The 25,812-nt window shown below is 38.7% G+C and overlaps 3 non-coding genes across 3 annotated transcripts; all 3 read left to right on the top strand.

Moving 5' to 3' along the window:
- Positions 1–22,482: 22,482 nt before the first annotated feature.
- Positions 22,483–22,554, top strand: TRNAP-UGG (transfer RNA proline (anticodon UGG)). Its single transcript has one exon. It is a non-coding gene; the product is annotated as a tRNA-Pro (tRNA).
- Positions 22,555–22,910: 356 nt separating this feature from the next.
- On the top strand, positions 22,911–22,991 carry TRNAL-AAG (transfer RNA leucine (anticodon AAG)). The gene has a single exon. It is a non-coding gene; the product is annotated as a tRNA-Leu (tRNA).
- Positions 22,992–23,556: 565 nt separating this feature from the next.
- TRNAP-CGG (transfer RNA proline (anticodon CGG)) lies at positions 23,557–23,628 on the top strand. Its single transcript has one exon. It is a non-coding gene; the product is annotated as a tRNA-Pro (tRNA).
- The last annotated feature ends 2,184 nt before the right edge of the window (positions 23,629–25,812 follow it).

Raw genomic sequence — 25,812 nt, 5'->3', positions numbered from 1 at the left:
CCAAAAATGTGGTTTTAAGGTGACCACAAACTTTGGAACAATCAATGTAATTCCTCGAACAATTCAGAATCTGGAAGTGCTTGTTCACAAACAACTCAATCACCAAAAAAATGAAGTCTCTATGGCTACAAATTTTGCTCTAACAGGTACAGGTTGTGGCTCAAGCTTGATGTAGATCTTTGACTTAGGCTCACTTGACAAATCTTCAAACCTATAGCAAACCATCGACAATTCTCCCCTTGTTGGATACAGGTTGAGAAGATGAAGTATTCTTCATCACTGCAAGGTTGTTCAATACTCTCAAACATTTCCTGTGGTATGACCTGCAAATCTTCTTGCCTGTTTTTCACCAATCCCAAGAAGCAATCCATCCAAAACTTAATTCCTCTTTTGCAGTAGTCTTCTTTATGAAACATTTGTTTTAGTGGTGATTTTGTTTTCTACAATGCTCACACGGGTAAAGATCAAAACATTGATCTTTCACATGTCCAAGTCTATTACATTGTTGACATCGATCAATCTATTCTAGAACAACATGATCAGGTGCTCCATATTTAGCTCAAAAATCAAAGTTCTCAGAATGGCTTGAAACTTGAATGACCATGTTTGTATCGGAAAAATGATCCTAATGCAACTTGTTTCACTGAAAACTGAGTTCGTATGAGGAATTTATTGAGTTTTGTTCGCTTTGCTAAATAGGCGAAATTTTGCAAAAAATGTTGAAAAGTGTGCAACAAGAAATGCTTGTTGAGATTGCAACAAGATGATGGAGCTTAGTGAAAAGAGTCGCCTTCACTAAGTGGGCCCGCAGGCTATTTTTGGCGCAAGTCTATTTTTAGACTATGTCTATTTTTAGACATATGGATCATGTCTATGGATGATTGATCAAGTTGGGAAAAATAGATGGACTTCTATTTTTGATGAAAGTGTGAGTGATCACAGTGTGAGTGATTACAGTGTGAGTGATCACAGTGTGAGTGATCAAAGTCAAAAATAGAAAAGTCAAATATTATTATCTCACAATAATATTTGGACTATAAACTTAATCTTATTCTCTTGGAGCACTTCAGTTTGAGCTACGGAAGTGGCACATGCAGCTGTCAGAAGGAAATTCGTTTTTCTTATGAGTCAGTTGAGTTGTTGCATGCATGACTTCAGTTAGAACTCAAGTGAGTTGAGTTTAGTGGACTGGAGGTACAGTTGATGGAGTTGTGTTCAGTTTAGCTTTGTTAAACTGGTTGTATTTAGTCTAACTGATCAATAGACTAAAGATGAGTTGGGTGAATTAGTTATTAATTAATTCACAAGTTATTAACTCATAATGCAACTATAGAATACATCAGTTAACTCAGTTGCATGTCAGTGCATGTTCAGTTCAGCAGGGACAGGTGTTAGAGGATCAGATTGCTATCAGTTGTGACTATAGCTGTGCATGATGATTTGCACAATCAAAGGATTGAGTATGCCAATGAGTTTGCTCACGTATCTTCATGATATTATAGCTGTTGCTCACGTCCAACATAGTGTGGGTGACTATTTTGCAGTGTAAAATCGAGTTTGGGAAGCAATTCTCATCAGTTCTCGAGCAGGTTTGAGCAGTGGAGGCAGGCAAGCAGCGGGAGAGATTTGGAGATCAAATCTGAGCTATATTGTGTGTAACAGGTGGAGATACTTGTGAGAAGTATTATGCTTTGTATTGTTACATGATTCAATCAATATAATATACAGATAGTGTGGGGTTTTTAGCGAGATGCTTTCCCCGGGATACATACTGTGTTTATGAGTTTGATTGATGCTTCTATGTGTGCCTGTGGATGTTTCTGCTTCTGTAAATTGATGATCAACGTAGAGGAGATTATGTATTATACATGTTCCGCTTAAATTGTATGATCAGGATAATCTCTGTTGAATATGTGTCATATTATTCAAAATTTCTACAAAAAGAAGCCCCTGTCATTGCACAGGCAGCAGTCCATACTGCTAACATGAAAAGTGACTAGGCAGGGTCAACTTTGGTCAATAGATCAATCAAAGCTTGCCAAGTGTCACAATGTGATTGGTTGCAGCTTGGTGATGTGGCAGTTTGTTGCGCAGTTTCATTGGTTAATTCTGGGCCAATGAGAGAATGCCACGTGGCAAGTCCAGAGGCCACCACGTGGCACCTCCCAACGGCCTAGGCAGACTTGGGCGCAAAGGAACAAAATTTTGTGGAGGCGTCAGGGTTCGACCCCACGACCTCCGCTACACAATCCACAACTCTTAACCGTCTACGCTACCACATGGTTCTTAACCATATCACATTCCATATGTATTTGAATTGTGTTACATTGAGGGTTGCGATTGGGGGAGGGCCAGTCGGCAAGCCAACCCTCCCATGTGAACGCGCCACAGTTAACACCAAATGGTTATGTCAACCGACAGACAACACAACGAAACCATGATGGTTAACACCACATGTGACCTCCGCATAAACCTCCAACGGTTATGGTTAGCCCTAATTGCACAGTTATAGCGCTAATCACGGATTAGTGGATAATTAAACCCGTTTAACATTTAATTAAACTCGCAGTTAAAAATTGTGGCATTTTGGCAAATTCCACTATTTTCAGGCCTGCCTCCAGATTTAGTAGCCCTAACTAGAGTTCTTCCAGATTTGGAGGAGGATTTGTAGGGAAAAATTGTTTGAGCCATAACTGGAGCATTTTTCGACCAAATTGAGCTTAGGAAAAGGTGTTCCTAGCTAATTTCAACATTCTGAACACATTGGTGCAGGTATTAGGAGTAGTAGAGCTTTGTAAACAACATTTTTTTCCATATTGAGCTAATATAGAGGCCCAAGCCATGGAAGTTGGACCAAGGAGATGTAGCCTAGGAGGGGTGAACTCCTTCATCAAAACATTGTGTTAAAGTGTTCAATTGATGGTTTGTTGTACTTTTTATTGTTGTTGTTCAACATTGTTATTTTAAGCTATTTTTCTCACAAATGTCACATTAAACTTGATGAAATTTATCTGTTTACAATCACCAAACAGCCTAAGGAAACCTATGCATAGGAAGCAATGAACAAGCATGTGTTTAGAAATCTGTAATTCAAATTAGCACAACAAAACTAACTTTAATAACATATCAAGTTGGTATCAGAGGAAAAGGTTTATTTTCTTGATCGAGTTTTGTGCAAGTAGGGTTTTAATGGTTGCAAAATTGTGATGCTTACAAGGTTAAAGTTGCAGAGAGGAGAAGGGAAAATGTTGGTTGCAACTCTTGAGGTAATGCCCAGAAGAAGGAGAGCCACAAGGCCACAATATCCACCACCCAAAGTTCCAATTCTAGCTACACTTGAAACACCTCAAGTTTTGCCTTCAACTAAGATTGAAGAGGTACAAGTAGTACCAGTTTCTGAGCCTGAATCCACAACCATTATGTTTGGAGAAAGAGAGCTTGAAGGTCCTTCTTTAGAAGAGGAAGAATTCAAGAAAGCTTTCTATACTTTAACTGAGATGGTTAAAGTCCTCTATGAAGAGAGGAACACTAGAATGGTTGGAGAGAGTTCTAAACCTCCACATGGAGAAGGAAGCTCAGAGGATAAAAAATATGAGAAGAAGGATTCAAAGGGTAGTGGAGGAAAGCCACCTCCATCTCCACCATCTTCATCATCTTCCTCATCATCTTCATCATCACATACAACATCATCTACCACTACCACCACTGAAACTTCCCATACTCATTCAAAAAACCCAAAAGGAAAAACTCCCTTACTCAAATTGGACATTAAGTTTTAACTTCCCATGTACAATGGTGAAGTGAATGCAGAAAAATTAGATAATTGGATTCGACAATTGGAGGTATAATGCAGAATTCAGAACCTTCAAGAAGATGACATAAAGATCCAGTTGGCTTCATTGAGGCTAGAAGGAGCAACATTAGTCTGGTGGGAAGCAAAGACTCAAGAGGAAATGTGAATTCATGGTAAGATATCCATTTCTTAGGTTGAATTTGTTTATGCAATTAAAAGACAATTTTACCGTTTAGACTATATTCAAAAATTCATTATGAGTTGGCATAATTTTAGGCAGCTTAAAGGCCAAAAGTGCAAGACAATACCTGGGAGTTTAGAAAGAGGGCTTTGTTGTTAGGAGTAAATTTGAATTCCCAAGATACACTATTAAAATATATTGGGGGTTTACATTATTATTTGAAACATACCATTCTTATGTTCAATCCAAACAACTTAGATGAGGTATGTGTGAAATCCATGCACCTTGAATCTAGAGGAAAGAACATTTAGGGAGAGGGTAGTAAGAAAAATCCATTCAAGGGTAAGGAGAAAGAGAAGGGTGGAAAATGGAAGGGAAGAAGAATTCAAGTGTGAAGAAAGAAGGGGAGAAAACCATATGCCAACATTGTTCCAAAGCTGGGCATGATGAAGCCCATTGTTGGAAATTACATCCCGACTAAGGCCTAAGAAACAAAACAATAAGGGAAAACAAAAAACGACTGCTACCACACAACATGACCTTGGTAAAGATTCTGTTGATGAGACCAAGATTTCATCCATGGTTACAACAGGGAAAGAAGTTGTTGCAAGCACTAGTTCCTCAAATAGTCAAACCAACACTCCAAATGAAGAATCAAGAATAGAGTTGTTTCATGTAAGGGTAATTTCAAATCATACAAAGATTGATGCATTATTTAGTAGTAAGTCACAATCAAACTTAATTTTAGGTAGGAAGTGTTTGTTCAAGTTCCCCATTACTGAAAAGTTCATTGATGAAGTAGAGTTAGATGTAGTTCCACTTGACATCTTAGGAATCATTTTGGGTAGTCCATATTTGTATGATAGGAAAGCAGTATTTTATCGCCATGAAAACAAACACTTTTTGCTCAAGAATGGGGTGGAGTACATTGTGAGAGCCCATCGCAAAAAGATGAACATTTTTTTGGTTAATGAAGGGTAGATGAAGAGACTAGTAAATGCAAGTAAAAATTTTGTGCTTCTCATGATCAAGAAAAATAATGATATTGATTATGAACCTTTTGAAGGTTCTAATGAAAAATTGAAATCTAATTTTTTTGATGTGGTAAGCAAGAATGGCGAGATGTTTCAGGAACCAAAGGGGTTACCTCCCAAGAGGGGAAGTTAGCATGAGATACAACTGCAACAGGGTGTTCCACTTCCAAACATTGGCATGTATCACATGTTGATTATGGAGAGCATGGAAATCAAGAAACAAATTCAAGAATTGTTGAACAAAGGTATCATACCATCTACTTCGCCATGTGGTTCGCCCATTGTTTTGGTACCAAATAAGGATGGGACTTGGTGCATGTGTGTGGATTTCCATGCACTGAACAAAATCACAGTAAAGAATCGTTATTCACTCCCAAGAATTAATGATTTAATTGATCAGTTGAGGTATGCAAAGTATTTCACTAAGTTAGACTTACGAAGTGGTTATCATCAAGTTAGAATAGTTGAAGAGGACATTTGGAAAACCACATTTAAAACTAAACAAGGATTGTTTGAGTGGCTTGTTATGTCTTTCGATCTTACAAATGCTCTAGCTACCTTCATGAGAGTAATGAATGATGTATTGATACCATTTCTAGATGACTTTGTCATTGTGTACTTAGATTATACACTCATATTCATCAAATCCAGAGATGAACATGTCATGCATGTAAACAAAGTACTTGATGTCTTGAGAAAAGAAAAGTTGTTTTTAAAGATGTCGAAGTGTGAATTTTTCAAGGCTTCTTTAGTGTATTTGGGACACATTGTTGGAGGAGGTGAGTTGAAGATATAGCCCTCTAAAGCTGAGGTCATTCTGAATTGGCCCAAGCCCAATACAATTATTGTTGAAATATGGCAACAAGAATATTCCAATTTTATTTGTCCTTGAATTAAATTGTGAATTAAAATCGAATTTAGTCTTAACAACTACTTGGAAATAATTAATTAATTTATTTTAAATTAATTAGTTGGAGAAATTCAAGTTAGAAGTCTTTCTGAAGTCATGCAGGAGTTATCCCTTAAATTAAGGAGATAGGATTGAGTTATATTTGAGTTTTAATTAGTTAACTCAGTTTACTGAGTTAAGTCCAGTTAAATTAGTTCCAAACTGTTTGAGGAACTAATAGTGAGTTAATAGTCAGTTGATGCATTAATGCGCTCAACTAGTTGTTATGAAACCAACTCACAAAAAGATAGAAAAGATAGACCAACACCTTAGAAATAAGCCTCATTGAGGGGGCAACCTCCTTTACATTACACAAATGAACAATTCTTGGATGATACAAATGACAAGACCTCCTTTATATATATAGGATTCTAAGGGGTCATAATATAATTAGAGCCGACATAACAATAATAATGTAAGGGCACAATAATAACAATATGGGGACTACATGGGTATAACAATATAATAAGGGGGTTGTATTAATAACAATAAGGGGTTACGCTAGTAGTATATGGACCTAGCATGCCCCTCTCCTTCAAAAAGTGTTGTCTTCAACGGTTGAGTAGTTCTTGATGCTTCTATATAAAATTCTTGTCCTCCCATGTGGAATCTTCAGCGGGTAAGTTCTTCCACTTGATGAGATACTCTGAAATTGATCGATTTCGTAGTTGTCAGGTTCTTGTTTCTGTGACTGCTCTAGGCTCCAATATGATTTTTCCTTCCTCGTCAAGTTCTGGCAATATTGTTTGAACTGAGACTTTCTGCGACTTTTGAATGAGTGGCCATACTTCTTCATCCTTCTTCCATTCATCGTTTGCTTCGTTTATCCAATCTAGTTGGATAATAGAAATAACACAAAACAATGCTTCGGCATCCTCATCCTTTCTTGAAATTGCATCTACAACAACATTTTGCTTCTCTTTTTTGTAGATGATTTCAAAGTCATAACCCAACATATTTGTGACCCATTTTTTCTGTTCTTCTAACGATAATCTTTGTTCTAAAAAGTATTTAAGACTATCATGATCCATTTTTATCTTGAAGTGTCTTCCCATTAAGTAAGGTCACCATTTCTTAACTGCGTATAGTATTGCCAACATTTCCTTCTCATAAATAGCTTGCTTGAGATGTAGCCGTAAAAATACCCAATTGCTTACATCAAAACTTCTTTCACTGCGATATTGATATGCCTGTTGTTTCATTTGATTCTGCACCAAAGTGGCGTTATCCTTTAAAAGTTGGAGAACTTGTTGTTGATGCTCGATGTGATCTTTCACTACTTGAATCTGTTTCTTCTTGATATGCCCTTTTATCTTGAGAGTTTGAGGAGTGGTAATTTCTTCCAATGCATTACAAGATATGGACAGATTCATTTCTTGATGCTCGATGTGATCTTTCACTTCTTGAACATTTATCTTCTTGATATGTCCTTCTATCTTGATAGTTTGAGGAGTAGTAATTCTGGATAATGCATTACAAGATATGGTTGGATTCATTTCTTCTTTCTCGATGTGATCTTTCACTTCCTGAACCTTTTTCTTCTTGATATGTCATTCTATCTTGAGAGTTTGAGGAGTGGTAATTCTTGCCAATGCTTTACAAGATCTGGTCGGATTCATTTCTTCTTTCTCTGGGGTTGGTTCCTCTTTTATATCCTTTTCTTTTGATGTTTCTTGATTCTTTTCTTCCTCCTTTTCACAATCAATGTAAAATAATTTCTTCTTAGCACACTTATGACCTTTAATGTATTTGTTATCACAATTGTAACAAAGTCATTTTTTCTCTTTTTTCTTCCAATTGTTGTGGTGTCACCCTTGTAGGTTGTGGAAGGCTAGGAGAAACAACAATTCCATCTTTATAGTTGTGAGGGGTAGAATTCCTTGTTGCCATAATTTTTCTTTCCACTTTTCTTTCCAACCTGAATGCCTTCTCCAATGAATCAGGTTCCCAAAGACAAACCTCATGTTGAATGTTATCCTTTAAAGTCCCTATGGAGACATCAATCCTCTACTCCTCTGGAATATCATTTTCCCTTATATTCAATTTTTGAAAGTCCTCAATGTGCTCTGCCATTAAACACTTTCGTTTGAGATTTATCAACTGGCTAAAGAAGGTGTTTCTCTTTGTATCCTCATAATGTGCTATCATTTCCTGCGTGAAAATTGACCACGTAACAAGTGGTTTGTGAGAACAAAGCCCTTTATACCATGATCTAGTTCTAAATATGAAGATGCAATACCTACCTTTTGTAACAATGGTACACCATGTAGATCAAAATATTTCTCCATCTGTAGTATCCAATTTACCAAATCCTTGCCATCAAACTTCCTTATCTTGCTTTTTCTTGATTTTAGGAGCTCAATCTTGAAACAACCGTAACTCTGCAAGTTTGGATCTTTAGGTTATGTAATTTCAGCTTGTAATATCCCTCTGAGTCCTCTTTCTAACTCCGCAAGTCTGATCACAATTATATTCTCCAAGAAAGAGTTATGTCAAATCTCCCTCGGTGACCTGATTATAGAATAGTTCAGTAGAACAAACTTGTACGAAGTGCCACGTGTCACTGTTTTGACCTTAGTACCTAAAACTGATATACAGAAAACTACAGGCTGTCCTCTTTCTGAAACTTCTTACAAAATTTAAATCTGATGCTCAGAACCAAATATATGACGATTTTCCCCAGGTCACCTGTTTGGAATGTAATTTGGGAGTTTGAAAAAACCCTAAATTCCTCAGATCATATCTCCGAAAATATAGCAAGACAAGCTTTGAAATTCGGATGTGAGATTCAGTGCGATTTTGGCTCAAATGGGTTTTTTTTTAGCTTTTGAAACATTGCAGAATAAAAGATATAGCGAACATGCCACAATGACCTGTTTGGAGCAACGAAAACCCTAGAATCCAAAGCTGTAATACCAAATGTTATGAAACCAGCTCACAAAAAGATAGAAAAGATAGACCAACACCTTCGAAATAAGCCTCTTAGAGGGGGCAACCTCCTTTACATTACACAAATGAACAATTCTTAGATGATACAAACGAAAAGACCTCCTTTCTATATATAGGAGTCTAAGGGGTCATAAAATAATCAGAGCCAAAATAACAATAATAATGTAAGGGCACAATAATAGCTGTAGTGGGCTTTTATGGGGCACAATAGTAACAATATGGGGACTACATGGGTACAAAAATATAATAAGGGGGTTGTACTAATAACAATAAGGGGTTACAGTAGTATTATAGGGACCTAACACTAGTGCTACTCTAGTTAACTAAAGATCCCCTCATCAAAAACTCATGCATGTCTATTTTGAGAAAGACCCAGTTGAGATTAATGTTGCACAATCCTCAAAGATTAATCCTTGACTACATGCATGAGTTTTCTCCATGAGAAAACACATGCAACTGATAGTACACTATCCATCAACACACACTTCTTCCACACAACCAACTCTTGTGCATTAGTTGACAATGGCTTGAAGGAATTCATTGATCAAGAAATCCCAAAGCCAACTTCAACTAATGCACAAGAGTTGGCTGAGTGGAAGAAGTGTGTATTGAAGGAAAATGTATTATCAGTTGCATGTGTTTTCTCATGGAGAAAACTCATGCATGCAGTCAAGGATTCATCCTTGAGGATTGCGCAGTTTTGAAGGCTTGTTTTTCCACTTGGTAATAGGCTAATCATCCACAAGGAACAATGCAAGGAAATAGGAGCTTGGAGGGCAGAGAGGAACGTTGGAGAGAAGCCAAGATTGCCTGTGAGCATCTATGAGGATTGTACTGAGAGCTGGCTAGCTGTGAGAGCTAAGCCTTTGTATAATCCTATGTATTTCCACCATGTATGATAATACAATAGTGTGGGGTTTTTTATTTGAGACTTTCCCCAATGCATTTTCATGTGTATTGTGCCATTGATTCTTATTCTTTTGGTTATATTGTTCAACTCGATCTTTAAGCTTCCGCAAATTGATAGTATAAGTAGGTTATAGTATTCTGTGTTGACTTATATTGCATTATTGGGTTAACCTATCACATATTTTCTACATGGTATCGGAGTTGTGAACAATATACTGAGAAGAGAATTCGAAGTTTGAAGTTTGGGGTTGTATGTGCAAATCGAATTATATCATACTTCAAGGTTGGCCAATGGTGTTCTAAGGCTTGAGACTTGAGTATGCCTTGGAAGGTAGCTTAAATTACATAGCATGGAAAGATAGAATGGAGGTTGTATTAGAAGACAATGTCTTGAAGGAATTCATTGATCAAGAAATCCCAAAGCCAACTTCAACTAATGCGCAAGAGTTGGCTGAGTGGAAGAAGTGTGTGGCGATGGCGAGACGGATCACCCTTGAGGGAGTTCGAGACCATATTGTCTTGAGTCTCCATGGGAAGGATACTCCACTTTTAATGTGGAAGACATTGAAGGACCTCTACCAGAACAATAGCGACCAAAGGAAATTGATGCTCAAGGATAAGCTTCGAAGAATCAAGATGGAGAAGGGCGATACTATTTCCACATATCTGAACAAGGTCACCACTTGCAGGGATGAGCTTGGTAGTGTGGTAATAACTACTGCCGATGATGATATGGTGAGCCTCACTCTCCTTGGCCTTCCAAAGAGTTGGAATAGCTACCAGGACTCTATGAATGGGAGGGAGAAACTACCAGATTGGGAAAGACTGTGGTCGGATCTTATGCAGGAGTAGATTAGGAGGAGCACACGAGATGGTTCTTCATCTAAGAATGATGATGAAGAAAATCTGGCCTTAGCAAGTAAGGCAAGGAAAGGGAAGGGGAAGGCTTCCCATTTCAAATCGAATTCTTCTCATGGAAGGAAGAAGGGTGACATGCCTAAAGTAAGATGCTTTAATTGTCACAAGATGGGACATTATGCAACTAATTGCCCATAGAAGAAGTCCAATAAGGGATCCTCGGAAAGATCAGAAGGTGAGGCATTAGCCTCTCAGTTCGAAATGGACTTTACCCTCATCGCATGCATGGTGTCATCGATGATGGGTATCTTGACAGTGGAGCCTCATTCCACATGACCGATGATAAAAATTTATTCAATGCCTTGGAGGAGAAAGACCTCAAGATGCGCATAGAGATGGGTGACGAAGGAAGGTATAGTGTTTCAGGAGTGGGCATGGTTGCTTTTCAGAGGGAGCATGGATCTCCTCTCACCTTGACAAATGTGATGTATGTGCCTAGACTGAATAAGAACTTGGTATCGGTCACGATGTTGGAGGAAAAAGGCTACGACGTTGTCTTTAGTAAAGGAAATGTGTTCCTAAGACACATAGCCATGGGTCAGACCAAAAATATAGGGATTCGGGTGAAGAATCTTTATAAAATAGAGGTAGATGATTGTGCAACATTGAGTATGAAAGCAGAATTGGTGCAAATCCAAGACATTGGCGAGTTGTGGCACAGGTGGTTGGGCCATTTGCATCATGGGGATTTGAAGATAATGCAACAGAGATCTACAGGACTTCCCAAAGGTAAACTTGAGCAAGTTCACACATGCAAAGGTTTTACCTTAGGAAATTACACCAAGTATTCCTTTCATGATCGAGACAGTCGAGCAGAGGCTATCTTAGATCGAGTTCATACTAATTTGTGTGGACCATTCTCGACGGCATCCACGACAAAGCAAAGGTATTATGTGATTTTCATTGATGACTATTCTCGTAAATGTTGGATTTATTTCATGCAGAAGAAGGACCAAATTTTCACAAAGTTTTGTGAGTTCAAAGCTTTGGTCGAGAAAGAGTCAGGGAAGAAGATCAAGGCCTTGAAGGAAAAATTAGCACCGCGCCAGTCTTAGCTTTACCCGATCTCCAACACCCCTTTAAGATCGAAACTGATGCCAACGGTTATGCCATGGGACTTGTACTGCTGCAGCAAAAGAAGCCAATTTGTTACCATTCCGAGAAGTTTTCTCAAGCTGTGATAACTATCCCACCTATGACAAAGAGCTTTATGCCTTGGTGCAGAGTGTGAAAGAGTGGAAACACTACCTAATCGGCAAGGAGACCATCATCCATACAAATCATTAGCCCTAGCAGTACCTTCAATCACAAACCAAGTTGCAGCAATATCATCATTTCAGGTGGATGGGCTTTCTTCAACAGTTTCATATGGTAATAAAGTATAAGAAGGGCACTAGCAATAAAGTGGCTGATATGCTATCTCGCCCTCCTATTTCTGCTTTTGTTATTTTGGATAATGCTTCGTTATCTTTTGAAAGTTATGCTAAACAGTATGCTAACGATGATGACTTTAAGGAGGTTTATGCAAAACTAACCCATGGTTCGTAAGTTGACAACCACCACTTGCAGGGGAAATTATTGTATCACCTTGGTAAATTGTGTATTCCCACAGGAGAAAGAGTACATGTAGTTCGAGAGGCCCACACCTCTCTTATGTCTGGACACTTTGGTGTCGAAAAGACTTTATGTCATGTACAAAGGTTTTGTTTTTGGCCTCATATGAAAAACATGATTGTGACTCACTATGTAAAGGGTTGTGTGATGTGTTATGTTTCAAAGCCCTCTAATAGAAAACTTGGGCTCTACACACCACTCCCTATTCCGAGTCATCCATGGGAAAGTGTGTCAATGGAATTTGTAGGATGTTTACCTTTGTCTAGGAAGAGTCACGACTATTTGTATGTCATCGTTGACCATTTCAACAAGATGTGTATTCTTATGCCTTGTAAAAAGCATATTACTGTAAATCAGACTGCTTCTCTTTTCTTTTAGCATGTTTGTGTCCACTTTGGATTACCCACATCAATTGTGTCAGATCAGGACTCTCACTTCCTTGGAGAGTTTTGGACCAGCTTGTGGAGGATGATGGACACCAAATTGAAAAGAAGCACGAAATTTCACCTGCAGATCGATGGATAGACAGAGGTTGTTAACTGTACCATGGTACACTTATTACGAGGCTATTGTGGGAAACATCACAAGTTGTGGGATGAAAATCTCCCCTATATACAACATTCCTACAACCAAGAAGTGCATTCATCTACGCAGCGTTCACCATTCGAGACATTCTTTGGTTACCTACCAAACAACCCTTTTGACTTGGTCTTTGGAATGGAAGATGGCTCTAGTGGACGTAATGATAGGGACAAATCTCAACAGTTCATTCAGCGAATCCAATTGATTCACCAAGTAGTGCAAGAGCAGTTGGAGAAAAGTCAAGCCTGTTACAAGGCTCGACATGATAAACACCGAGTCGACCATCAATTCCAAGTGGGTGACAAGGTGTGGTTCCACATCAGTAAAGACAGGATGAAGGGAGAAGGAAAGAAGTTGCGGCCAATCCGGTATGGACCATTCACCATATTGGAGAAGATTGGGAACAATGCCTTTCATCTTGACTTGTCGGTATATATGTAGATGTACTCAGTAGTGAATGTGGAGAACCTAAAGCTGTATGAACCACCTTTGATCATGGACATTGATGAGGTGGGCATAGTTCCTACCGTTGATGATTTTGCACCAGAATATCTCGATGAGTTCCCGAAGACATCATCCTCGACAAAAGAACCAGGACTTCACGGCGAGGAGATGTAGAATACCTTTGAGTTGGATTCAAGGGAATGCACCCCAACAAGGCCAGATGGCTGGAGAAAGAGAAAGTGAGGGCATAGTTCCCTCACTTACCAATTGACTAAGGAAAAGCTTTTGGCGGTCCAAAAGCTCCTCAATGGCGAGGATTGATCTAGGTGGATCTTCAGGTACAATGGCATGGAAAAAATCAGAAAATCAAAGTGATTGGAATGAAGTCAACCAGAATCAGAGTGTAGGTCTTGTCATCCTAATTCCAACGACACAAATGGCACTTCAATCCAAGTTCGGATGGTGAATTTATTGCTAAAAGAAGGATTCTTTGATCCCTAAAATGAGGATTTTCCTTTGAAAATGGATCTTAAGCCTTTAAGGCGAAATCGCAATCGGAGGTTGCATAGAGACAGACTTAAGAGGGGTGCAGTGGAACCCCCAATCACCGATTTCCAATCAAATTGGATTGGCGGACCGGAGACGTAGTCCAAATTTGACGAACTTTGTTATCAAGCCTTGGTGTCTTCTTTTGTGCCTTTTTATGTGTTTACTTCTTCTTTCCTTATGTGCACATTTTTGTGTTACGCTGCAATTTTGCATGTGATTCTTTTCTATACATCTATAAGTGAAAACATCTTGGATCACCAAAGGACATTGATGAAAGTAAGAATCCCCTGTAAACCCCTCTACTACCAGATGAAATCACTTTTAACGATCCGCATTTGGCATGGGTGTCGATTTTGAAGCTCGAAGACTGGGACTTGGCGGACCATGAGAAGTTCCTGCACTTGGCGACTGAACAATTGATGTGCTGCATCATAGACACCAATACGGGGATGACTACACTGGAGCCACGAAAGTGGCTCAGAGGAGTAGAGAAGGCAGGATTACTCAACCTACTCTAAGTGTCGCACTATAACCGCACCCCCATGATAGTTTTAGTCGTTAAGCAATTGTTGTGCTTGGTGCATGATGGGTTTCTATGGCTAGAGGAGCCGATACCCATCACCGATATGTTGATTCACCGCATAACGTGCCTATCGTATACAGGCGAAAATCCAGCTATGATCTTTGGCGGCAAGGGTGGTGAGCTGGCGCTCACAGAATTAATGAAAGAAAAGTTCAAACTGGTGAAGAAGCTGTGTGGGTACGCTATCTCCAGCATCTGCGACCCCACTGTGAAGGTGGCAACACATATCCTTGCATGGAAGGTGATGCAAAAGTGTCGGGCTGACGAGGTACCGACGCCTATCGTTGCGCTCACACAACAGTGCGTGGAAGGAATACAGTTTAACTGGTCAAACTAGCTTTGCGGAGAGTTCCTGACGAACTATCGCGAAGCGCAAGAGAAAAGCAAGACGTTCCACTACGTGTGGCTCTTTCTGTCAATTATGATCATAGCGTGGGAGCTACCAGAGGAGAGCCAATTCCCCTCAGTTGCGCCAGACCTACCTAAAGTAGCGAAGTATGCTTTGTTGTGGGTGACTAGAGACAGCAAGAACTTTTGGATCTTGATGGAAATGAATATCAGGATGGCCATTAATCGCAAGCCGTGATTGTCAACCACTGTATATGCTAACCTGCAAAGCTATGCCGAATTCAAAGCTGATTTCCATCGAATATCAATCAAGGCGCGGAAGGACCCTACGCAGAAGTGGTACGATTTTTTGTGCCTAGCCACATATGATACCATCAATGCGGTGTTGGATAAATGGCTTGCGGAGTGGCGCACCTCCACGGACTTGGCGGTGGGTGGAAGAAAGTTCGTTCCACAAAGGAAGAAGGAAGAGGCCAAGCTGAAGATAGCACAGCTCATCGAAAAGAGGAAAAAGGAAACCGCTGAGAAGGCCCACGCAGAATAGGCAGGAAAACAGATAGGTGGCGCAGATCGGGGCTCTGACAAAGGCGCACGGTCGCTTTCACCTAAAACTGAAGAGGAGGACACATAGCAGCACGGCGTGGACCCTGAGGAGACGTCTGCCCGCATTAAGCGCCCGAGAGAGTTGGAGAAGGAAGGGTCGAGAAAGAAATCCAAGGCGACCAAGACCTCACTAAACCCTATCACAATAACGGAGGGTGACTTATATGACATCGGTGATACAGTGCGAGATGTCACCTCGGAGGCCCTACAACAATTTGAAAAGCAGCAGCAGATCATCCTAGGGGCCATCCAGATAATACTGCAAGAGTTGCAGACCTGCGTGTCACAAGTTGGTACGATGTCTACTAGCTTGCCTATTGGCACATCAGAGGCTACCGATATGCTATGCACGAAGGCTTCCAATGCGCTAGTGCTGCCGGATGGAGAACTAACAACATAAAATGAGGTTGACAAGCCCACTATCAGTGCCTTCAAGGGAGTGGGATTGAACCTGGCAGTGCTCCCACGCGAAGCACTCCACCTCTTGTAGGATGGAATAATTACAGAGCTGAGGGCCCATGAGCACCGTGCCCTCTAAGTGATCAGTGAACAGAAAATAAACAATGAGCAGATGGCCTTACAGAGGAATGTTTCCATCGTCGCCAAGGTTGAGGCGACCAACAAGAGCAAGAATATCATACAGGTCGTGGAGGAGGCCTGCAGAATGGTCCCAGAATTGGCCATTCTGGAGGAGGAGCCAGTCGAGGTACGCATCCGCAAATTGGCTACATGGGTGTGCAACACTTGGACAGAGATGGCGCGGGTTCAGTTGGAGATGAACCTGCAGATTATAGAGATCCAGTTAAGGGCTCAGCCTTCAACACCACAAAAAGTAAAGGAACAACAGGTGGTTGCTGTCACAGAAGCAGTCGCGACAGTGGAGACTATAGTAGCAGACTGCACACAGTTGTTCGAAGAATCGTTTGAAGTCCTGACCAGCTTGCAAGAGGACCCAAACATCTAGAGGCTAGAAATGGAAGCACGTGAAATCCAATAGCACTATGATGAAGTTAAGGGCACAACATGAACCGTTGTGCTGACACAGAGGTTAGCCAAGCTGCAGGAAGCCAAGCAGCAGAAGGAACAGGTGGACGCAACACTGCACAAGTAAGCAGTGCTAAAGGCACGACTAAAGCCTTGGCTGGAGGAAGCTTATGCAGTCACAGAAAACGTTGAAGGAAAGCTTGTGGCTCTGCAAGCGACACAACAACAGCTTCAGGTTGACAGCGCAGGGGCAATAACCGAGAAGACAGTCGAAGATGCGAAGCAGGCAGCAGCTCAGTGCACAACCAAAGTTGCGATCATCAAGGTCAAGTTGGATAGGCTTTGTGCAAAGATATTTGCGCCTACCGAGTGACTCGAGGACGAGTCACGATGTTTGTGTTGGGATCCTGTTTGGAGCGAGATCCCCTAAGGGAGGTTTTGGGGCTAAAGGCCCATGTTTAAGTAAATTTTTGTAATATTATTGTAAAGACTCCGTATTTTGAGGTCGCGGAGTGCAAAGGTGTTATGTGTCATAAAGGGTAGTCCGCCCTTAGTTTTGTAAAGTAAAGTCAATTGTAAGAGACCTACCCATGGTCCGCTGACCATGGGATTGTATAAAAAGAACCAAGCTCTAAGTAGTTAGAGGCATCGAACATGTAAGAGAGTCATAGCTTTAGAGCAAGAAGTCTAAGTCTTGGGTTGTAGCGTAGGTAGAGGCTCTGTAGCTAAGTGCACTAAGGCCTAGGGTAGAAGTCTGCAGCTGAGTACGTGGACCCCTGCAGTTGTGTGCGCGGGGTGAACATAGACTGTAACACTTGGAAGATATTAATAAAAGGAGTTATTCTGCAAATTCTGTGTATTCGTTCTGTTGATGGGTTTGGATATTTTGTGTATGAACTTCCTTTATTATGCTTCTATGATGCGTGAATGAATGCAGTTACATTGAATAATTAAACGCAATTACGAATATCTGATTACGCAGTGATAACTTTAAGTATTCAGCAAGATAAGAAAATCACTTAGGTTAATTAAGAAATCTACACGGCGTGCTGCCATAACAGCGCGAAAGTACCTGAGTCCCAGGTTAGGGCTGCGCAAAGACCGATCATATACTTTCACGAAGGTATTGAATGCAGGAATAGAGGGCTTGTCTTACAAGCCCTAGAGCAAGATCACCTGCACGAAGGCAAGGATACAAGAAATCAAACGACATCGCAACCATTTCAGGGTGCGGAAACTTGGTTCCAACATCCCCCCATACTGCTTCGAGTGAGACTTCGGTCCGCGTTCCGCAGGATAATACCAAAAGGGCCAGTAGTGTAGGGATTTGTTTGGCTAATTAACGTTGAACCTGGGTCAAGCCCCCTTAAACCAACACTCTCTCATTGCACATGCTTATTCTCTTAGTAGAGTTTGGTATGAAATATTTGCCCATCTAAAATACATATATTTCTAGTAGTTGAGCACACAAATTTGATGCTTGGTCTTTCTAAAGTTTCTTTCTTCAATGAAGTTTGTCCAGATTGTGTTCTTGGTAAATAATATTAAGATACTTTTCCTAAAGGTAAGGCCTTGCATGCTACCACACCTCTTGAGTTAGTATGTAGTGATCTCATGCCATTTTTTATTCATTCATTTTTGGAGGTTAAGTAAGCACTTACTTTTATTGATGACTTCTCATATCACTATTGGGTGAACTTTCTTAAGTACAAGAATGAGGTATTTACTACTTTCAAGACCCGCAATGGTTTTGTTGAGAAGCAATCCTCTCTTTCTATCAAGAAACTACACATAGATGGGGGGGAGTATATTAATAGGGCACTCAAATATTTTTGTAGAGAACATGGCATTCAACATCAACACTCTATTCCCTACACTCCTCAACAAAATGGCATTATTGAAAGAAGGAAGAAAACACTAAAAGAGATGGAAAACTGCATGATTATGTCTAAGAACATGTCACCTTCTTTTTAGGTTGAAGCAATGAATTATGTTAATTACATTCAAACTTAGATGTGCCATAGGGTAGTGCCATATATGACTGAAAAGGAAGCTTAGAGACGTGTTAAGCTCATTGTCTCTATTTTTAAAGTTTTTGGAGTCTAGCATAAGCCTTAATTCCAAATGAAAAACATAAATCTAAGATAAGAAGAGCCAACCATTAATATGTATTGTTTTTTGAAGGATATGAAGGCATATAGTTTATTTTCTCCTTTTTCTAAAGATATGTTGCTTCAAAGGGCCATTCATTTAGATGAGTGCTTCAAACTCACATCGTCTCCTTCTGTAAACATATATTAGCATGTTAATGATAATGTGGATCATGTTGACATATTTATTTTAGTAGAATAAGAAGATGATAGACATTTTGAGCACGGAAACTATACAGAAAAAATATACCATTTGCACCAATAGAACATGTGCAGTTTAGGCAAGATAAAAATTGATCAAGAACAACATTTGAGAGAATATTTCATGGGAAAAATAGGCTTTATAGGTATGGTTATAAGCCAATTGATTGAATTTATTATTCCTTTAACCCGTTTCCACACTCAACCATAAACAATGGGTGTCTCCTTTTCTAGTCATGTCATTTTAGATGATCGACAAACAATTCTAATGTTGTTGGGATACCTAAATGGGATATTGCCATGATAAAGAAGTATTCTTCCTTAATGAAGAATCACACATGGGATATAATTCCCCTTCCTAAGGGATGAAGGCTAGTTCATTGTAAATGGGTCCACAAAACCAAATATGTAGCAAATGGTTGTATTGACAACTATAAGGCACATCTTGTGGCCAAGCGATTTTCACAACCTGAAGGGATTGATTATTTTGAGAACTTTTCTCTATTGCCAATATAAATTCTATACACCTCATGATTTCTATTGTTGCCTCTCAAAGATGGCTAGTCTAACCAATGAATGTGAAGAGTTCCCTTTTGCATGGAGATTTACATGAAGAAATATATAAGGAGCAACCTTCTAGTTTTGTGTAGGACTCTTCTCATATTTGCAAGGTTCTATGTTCACCATTTGTGTGAGAAGATGGATAGTTTTTTTATTACTTAAGGGCTCAATTGTTGACATTTTGATCCTATAGTTTACACTCGAAGGAAGGGCACCGATCTCTTGATTCTAGTTTTTCTTGTGAATAATTTAATTCTTACAAGCAATTCTTCATCTATAATTTAGTGTTCATGAAACATTGATGGGACATTTTAATATTACAGATATATGTATTTTGCATTATTTTATTGGTCTATAAGTTCTTCAATCTTCAAAAGGGATCTCCAATTTTTAGTAGAAATATGTACTTGATTTATTTCATCGCTATAGTGTGGCTAATTGTAAGCCTGGACCTACTCCATTTAAAACTAGTGTTACCATTTTTGCCAATTTTTCTTCAACATGCTTTACTTCTTTCACTATATCGAAAACTAGTTGGGACTCTACTATAATTGATTCATAAATGTTCTAACATCTTTTACAGTTGAGCTTGTCTCTCGATTCACTGAAGATCCTCATGAGAGTCACTCAGAGGATGCAAAGCATATTCTAAGGTGCATTCAAAGTATGACTAATTTTGGCATTTAGTAAATATTTGGTGCTTCTTTCTTTGTGGGCTTCATTGAATTTCATTAGGATGATTCAATTGATGATTAGAAGTCTGCATTAGGCTTTGTTTATTGCCTAGTCTTGCAAGAATCAATTAACAATTACATTATCCTCTATAGAAGTCGAGTATCATGTTGTAATTATTGCTAGTTATGAAGTTTTTTTTGGCTTCAACAACTAATTATGGAGTTTGGCATTCAATAGGATCATCCTAATACTCTTTGTGTGATCATGTAAGTGTCATACACATTTCTTGCAACCTAATGAAGCATCAAAGGATAAAACATATTGAGATTCACGTGCACTTCATTTAGAAACTCATATAAAATGGTGGTTTTAGCTTGGAGTATTTGCCTATTGAAAAACAAGTTGTAGGCATCTTCACTAAACCTTTGGAATCACCTTGTTTTCTTTAATTACAATTGATGCTTGGGTTAAAGGAAGTTGTCCTTGGGGGGTCATCTCAAGTCCTCCTATATTCATTTTTTGTTTATGTTGTTTTCTTTCTTTTGGCAAGGAGTTTTTTTCCTATGGCTTTTTCTCCTTTTCTTTGCTTATGAGAGTTTGTACTTGGATACCTTAGCAGGGCTAGTTGTTGGGACCCATTATTGTCTTCATTTTTTTTATTCCCTATGTTTCACTTAAGGGGGGGGGGTCTTAGCGTTCTTTTCCAATGCAACCAATTATTGTTAGTTGTAAGCTTACCTAGGCATCCTTATCTACCCAATGGTGACAATTATCCTTTGTTAAATGTTGCAACAAACATTTCTCTATATTTTATACATATCAAATCTAATAGGTAATTGATAATTGCATTCTTTCTGGTAAGATTTTCTGATTTTTTTTGTGGTAGTTTTTGTTTTGGTATATTCTTTTAAATATCTTCATCAAAATATAATTCATATTAGTTTTTAAGTCCATGAAAACACCTTAATAGTGAGATATAACAACAAGCATCAACACAATTCTTGTTTAGGTAAGCAACTTTTTTAATTTGTGTATACTAACCCAATGGCTTTCGAACTCTATCAACACAATTCTTGTTTAGGTAAGCAACTTTTTTAATTTGTGTATACTAACCCAATGGCTTTCGAACTCTATTGAATTACACTAACCACCCTCAAAAATCCCATGAGATGTCACAATCACATCAATTCTTTGCTAATCCAATAATGCTTAAAAAATTATATTTATATATCCCACCTCTTCATCGCGTTCTCTCATTATACATCCATTTACCTTAACTCCATTCTCCCACTATACATTCATTTACAATTAACCCACTAAAAAGTCTTTTATATGAGCATTAGCTTTGTGAATATTATCCACATAAAAAGAAAGAGAAACACATTACACTATTGAATAAATCTAAGAAATCATGTATTAATTATTCATAGACAATTTATAAAAATAAATACCACTAAATGTTTTAAATTTTGTTTTTTTTTTTAATTTGCTACTAGCAAAATGTGATTTTTTAATTTGAAATTGCCATTAAAATTAATATTTATAATAGAGACAAGATACAACATCCTTACATCCTTTTAATATAACTAAATTTTACAAAATTTCATAAATTCAATTTTACCATATTATAAAGCAAATCCAATCTCAGTTTCATCACTCTAAGAACATCACTAAAAAAATATACACCTCTTATTATACTTGCCTATAGTAGTAGCATTCAATTTTGCTTTGACTTGCATATTAGTTTGTCTTTGACTAAAAATTTATGTCACTTATCTATAGTTTAACATTAGGAATTCATTTTTTGTTATTTTATTATTATTATTTAAATTTATTTATTTGTAAAGTGATTGGTTGAGCTTTTATTATGGATTCTTTAGTAACTTTCATTTCAATAAGTTACTAATTTTTGTTTTTTGATCTATTTCTTTTCTATTTTGATTTTTTTCATTTTTCTATTATTTCCATTTTCATGAATTATAATTTTTTCTCCACATTTTCAATTTAAGATAGCTTATATAAACACACATATTGTATTTATATATATTTATTGAAGTGTATATATGTTAATATAAACAATATTAATTAATCATATTTCTTACTTTTTAGTGATGACATTCAACGCTATAATATTTTATTAATTGATTTTATTTTTGTAATAAATTTTTGATTTTATCATCTTTTAATTTAATTAAAATATATTTAAACTAAGTAAAAAATACTAACTACTATATAACCCTTACAATTTGGAAATATGTCCCTTACACTTTGGAAGTATGTTCGTTAGAATTTGAATAGTAAAATCTCTTCCAAAAAAAATCATGTGTATAAGATTCACTCATTTATTCAGTATTCAGGTGCATGAAGATGCGGAGAGCGAGAGGAATGTGGAACCGATTATGAATAGCAGCGAAGATATCAGACTTAATTGAGACGATCACGTATCAATATGTTTGGGCATTTGGTCTAGTGGTATGATTCTCGCTTTGGGTGCGAGAGGTCCCGAGTTCGATTCTCGGAATGCCCCGCTTTCTTCAATCATTAACAAAAACATTCCCCATATTTTCACTGGGAAAGTCATTCATGAAAACATTCACTATATTTTCACTGTAGAAGAACTATCCTTTCATTTTGCTTCCGCGTGGTGGGGTAATTACAGGAAGATCAATGTAGAAGAACTATCCTTTCATTTTGCTTCCGCGTGGTGGGGTAATTACAGGAAGATCAATTTTGTATACCAGTATCTTATGCCATAGCGCTTGGGTTATATGTTGAGATGGCCGACTTGAACTTATTTTTGCTTTAGCGTGGTGGGGTGATTAATCATTACAGGATGATCAATTTTGTATACGATTATCTTATGCCATTCTTTTCGGGATATATGTTGAGATGGCCGAGTTGGTCTAAGGCGCCAGATTAAGGTTCTGGTCCGAAAGGGCGTGGGTTCAAATCCCACTCTCAACAAACATTTTGAGGATAGCCAGGTAGCCAACCTCAAATTTTCTGGAATTTTACGTTGATTGACATCCTCTGGGTTCAAATCCCACTCTCAACAATTCTATTCAGGATAGCCGGGTAGCCAGACTCAAATCTTCTTCTCGGGATAACCGGGTAGCCAGATTCAAATCTTCTGGAATTTTACGACGTTGACATCCTTTGTGGAATTTTGAGGATAGCCCGGTAGCCAGACTAAAATCCTCCGGAATTTTACAACGTTGACATCCTTTGTGGAATTTTGAGGATAGCCCGGTTATCAGACTAAAATCCTCCGGAATTTTACAACGTTGACATCCTTTGTGGAATTTTGAGGATAGCCGGGTGGCCCGACTAAACTCATCCGGAATTTTACAACGTTGACATCCTTTGTGGAATTTTGAGGATAGCCGGGTAGCCAGACTAAAATCCTCCGGAATTTTACAACGTTGGCATCCTCTGGGTTCAAATGCCACTCTGAACAATTCTTTGAGGATAGCCGGGTAGCCAGACTCGAATCTTCTGGAGTTTTACAACGTTCGCATCCTCTATGGAAGGGCATTTGGTCTAGTGGTATGATTCTCGCTTCGGGTGCGAGAGGTCCCGAGTTCGATTCTCGGAATGCCCCCTGAAACAATTCACAGAGGGGAGGTTGCTCTTTTAAAAACCGCTCGCAGAGCCGAATTCGATTCTCGGAATGCCCCTTGAAGTAAGTCACAGAGGGGAGGTTCCGCTTTTTGGTCTTTTAAAAACCGCTCGCAGAGATAAGTTGCCTTTCTTTGTCTCGGAATGCCCTTTGAGGTCGCAGAGAAAGCTCTAACAGTAAAGGTTTCTTCTCGGAATGCCCTTTGAAGTCGCAGAGAAAGCTCTAACAGTAAAAATTGCTTCTCGGAATGCCCTTTGAGGTCGCAGAGGTAGATTGTCTTTATTCGTTTTTAAAAGCTCTACCTGTAAAAGTTTCTCTTCACTGCATACCGAGACAGACAAAGTAGAGGTCCCGAGTTCGATTCTCGGAATGCCCCTTGAAACTAGAGGTCCCGAGTTCGATTGGAATGCCCCTTGAAGCCTTTCGTTGTCTTTTAAAAGCTCTAACAGTAAAGTTTCTCTTCACCGCATACCGAGACAAACAAATTAATTACTTAATGTAACATTACATTTCTCTTCAGTGCATTTCACTGCATACCGAGACAAACAAACTAATTTAATGTAACATTACATGGGCAGGTCTTCGATAATCACTGCTTTATGGATTATTGTCTTTTGGTAAGATTTCCATATCCTTTCTACTGAAATGGATAGCATCACAGGTCAACCTCGAAATAGAAGAAAGGAAAGGGAAAAAGGCGTCAGAAAGTTCTTGAAGAAGTTTAGGTCACATTTATGGTCAGAAAGTAGAGATGTTAAAGAAGTTTAGGTCATATTTATGGTCAGAAAGTAGATGTTAAGTTCGTAAACAATGAGAAGAGAAAGTAGATGTTAAGTTCGAAAACAATAAGAAATTAATAGAAAGAAAAAGGAAACTGGTTTTAGGTTTTTTTTAGCGGTCTTGTATTTAAATTTCTGGAGGCATGGCCACTACATTAGTATATGAAGATACAAGCCTTCAGTGTAAGAAGATACAAGTAATATGAAAACAAATCTCATCACCAAATCTGACTTCTAAAATTCTAATACAACTTGTGAAATTTTGATATTTGAAATCAATTTGCAGTACTCCCAACAATATTGTTATCTCATTTACTTTTTGTCATAAATGCAGGTTAAGATTTAATAACCTTTCAGTTCTGGGCTTCCTTACCATGTTTCATTGAGCCAAATCTCATTATTTTTCAGTAAACTTGGGTATAGGCTTATAAATTCGTCCAATTCTCCCATATTTCATTGAAGAAGACGATTTCCCTTTACGCGAAACAGGAGGAAGTCGGAATATTGCAAAATTAGTGGTATAGAAGTTAGGGTTTTAAAGATGTATAACAGCATCGGACTGCAGACACCCCGTGAGTCGGGCACAAACGAGCAGGAAATGCTTGATAAAGTTGAGGAGGCCAGAAAGATCATGGAAACTGCTGTCGAGAACCCTGATGGAGGTGATGCTGTGGGACAGGATTCCAAAAAGGTTTCAGAAACCCAAATTCATCAAATTGCAGCCAAGAAAGAAAGGCAACTGGAGACATTTAAGGTTGCTCTTGGTGTCGGAGACATAAAGAGGGACAGACTTTTGACAGAGAGCTTCAGGAACAACGTAAGCAGTAAACTATTTTAGCAAGAAAAGAAAGGGAGAGGGAGCATCATCAGAAGCTACTGGAGCAAAGAGATAAGGAAAAGCAGAAGGAGCGCAAAAAGGCTGAGAAAGAGGAACGCGGGAAGAGAAGGAACGATTAGAACGGGAAAGAGAAGAGCGCAGGAAGAGGAAGGTCGAGGAAAGGGAACGGTTGGAGCGTGAGGAAGAGGCTGCTAGGATGAGGGAAGAAGGACAGAAGGCAACTCAAATGAGGAGACACGAAGATAGCAGGCGAACGGTAAGCGAAAAATCAAAACATCGTGATGAATTGCATGGGAGAGAGGGGAGATGAGATAATGACATGAAACCAGACAGAAGTTATCATGGAAGAAGCACAGAAAAAATAGGAAAGAGCTTGAGAAGCGCGATGAAAGAAGGAAAAGGAAGAGGCATGAAGATCAAATTGACCACCACGATGATGATGATGTCATGAAGAACAGGAGGAAAAGTTATGGAAAGCATGAAGAGAGTGGTAGGAAGTATGCAGATGAAAGCAACGGTGACAGTGATATGAGGAATAGGGGGAAGAAC

This window comes from Pinus tabuliformis, chromosome 6 (assembly GCF_031772625.1).
Source record: "Pinus tabuliformis cultivar Carrire ecotype Pingquan chromosome 6, CPIR1, whole genome shotgun sequence".
Lineage (NCBI taxonomy): Eukaryota > Viridiplantae > Streptophyta > Pinopsida > Pinales > Pinaceae > Pinus > Pinus tabuliformis.
This window is presented reverse-complemented; position numbering and strand designations above follow the sequence as displayed.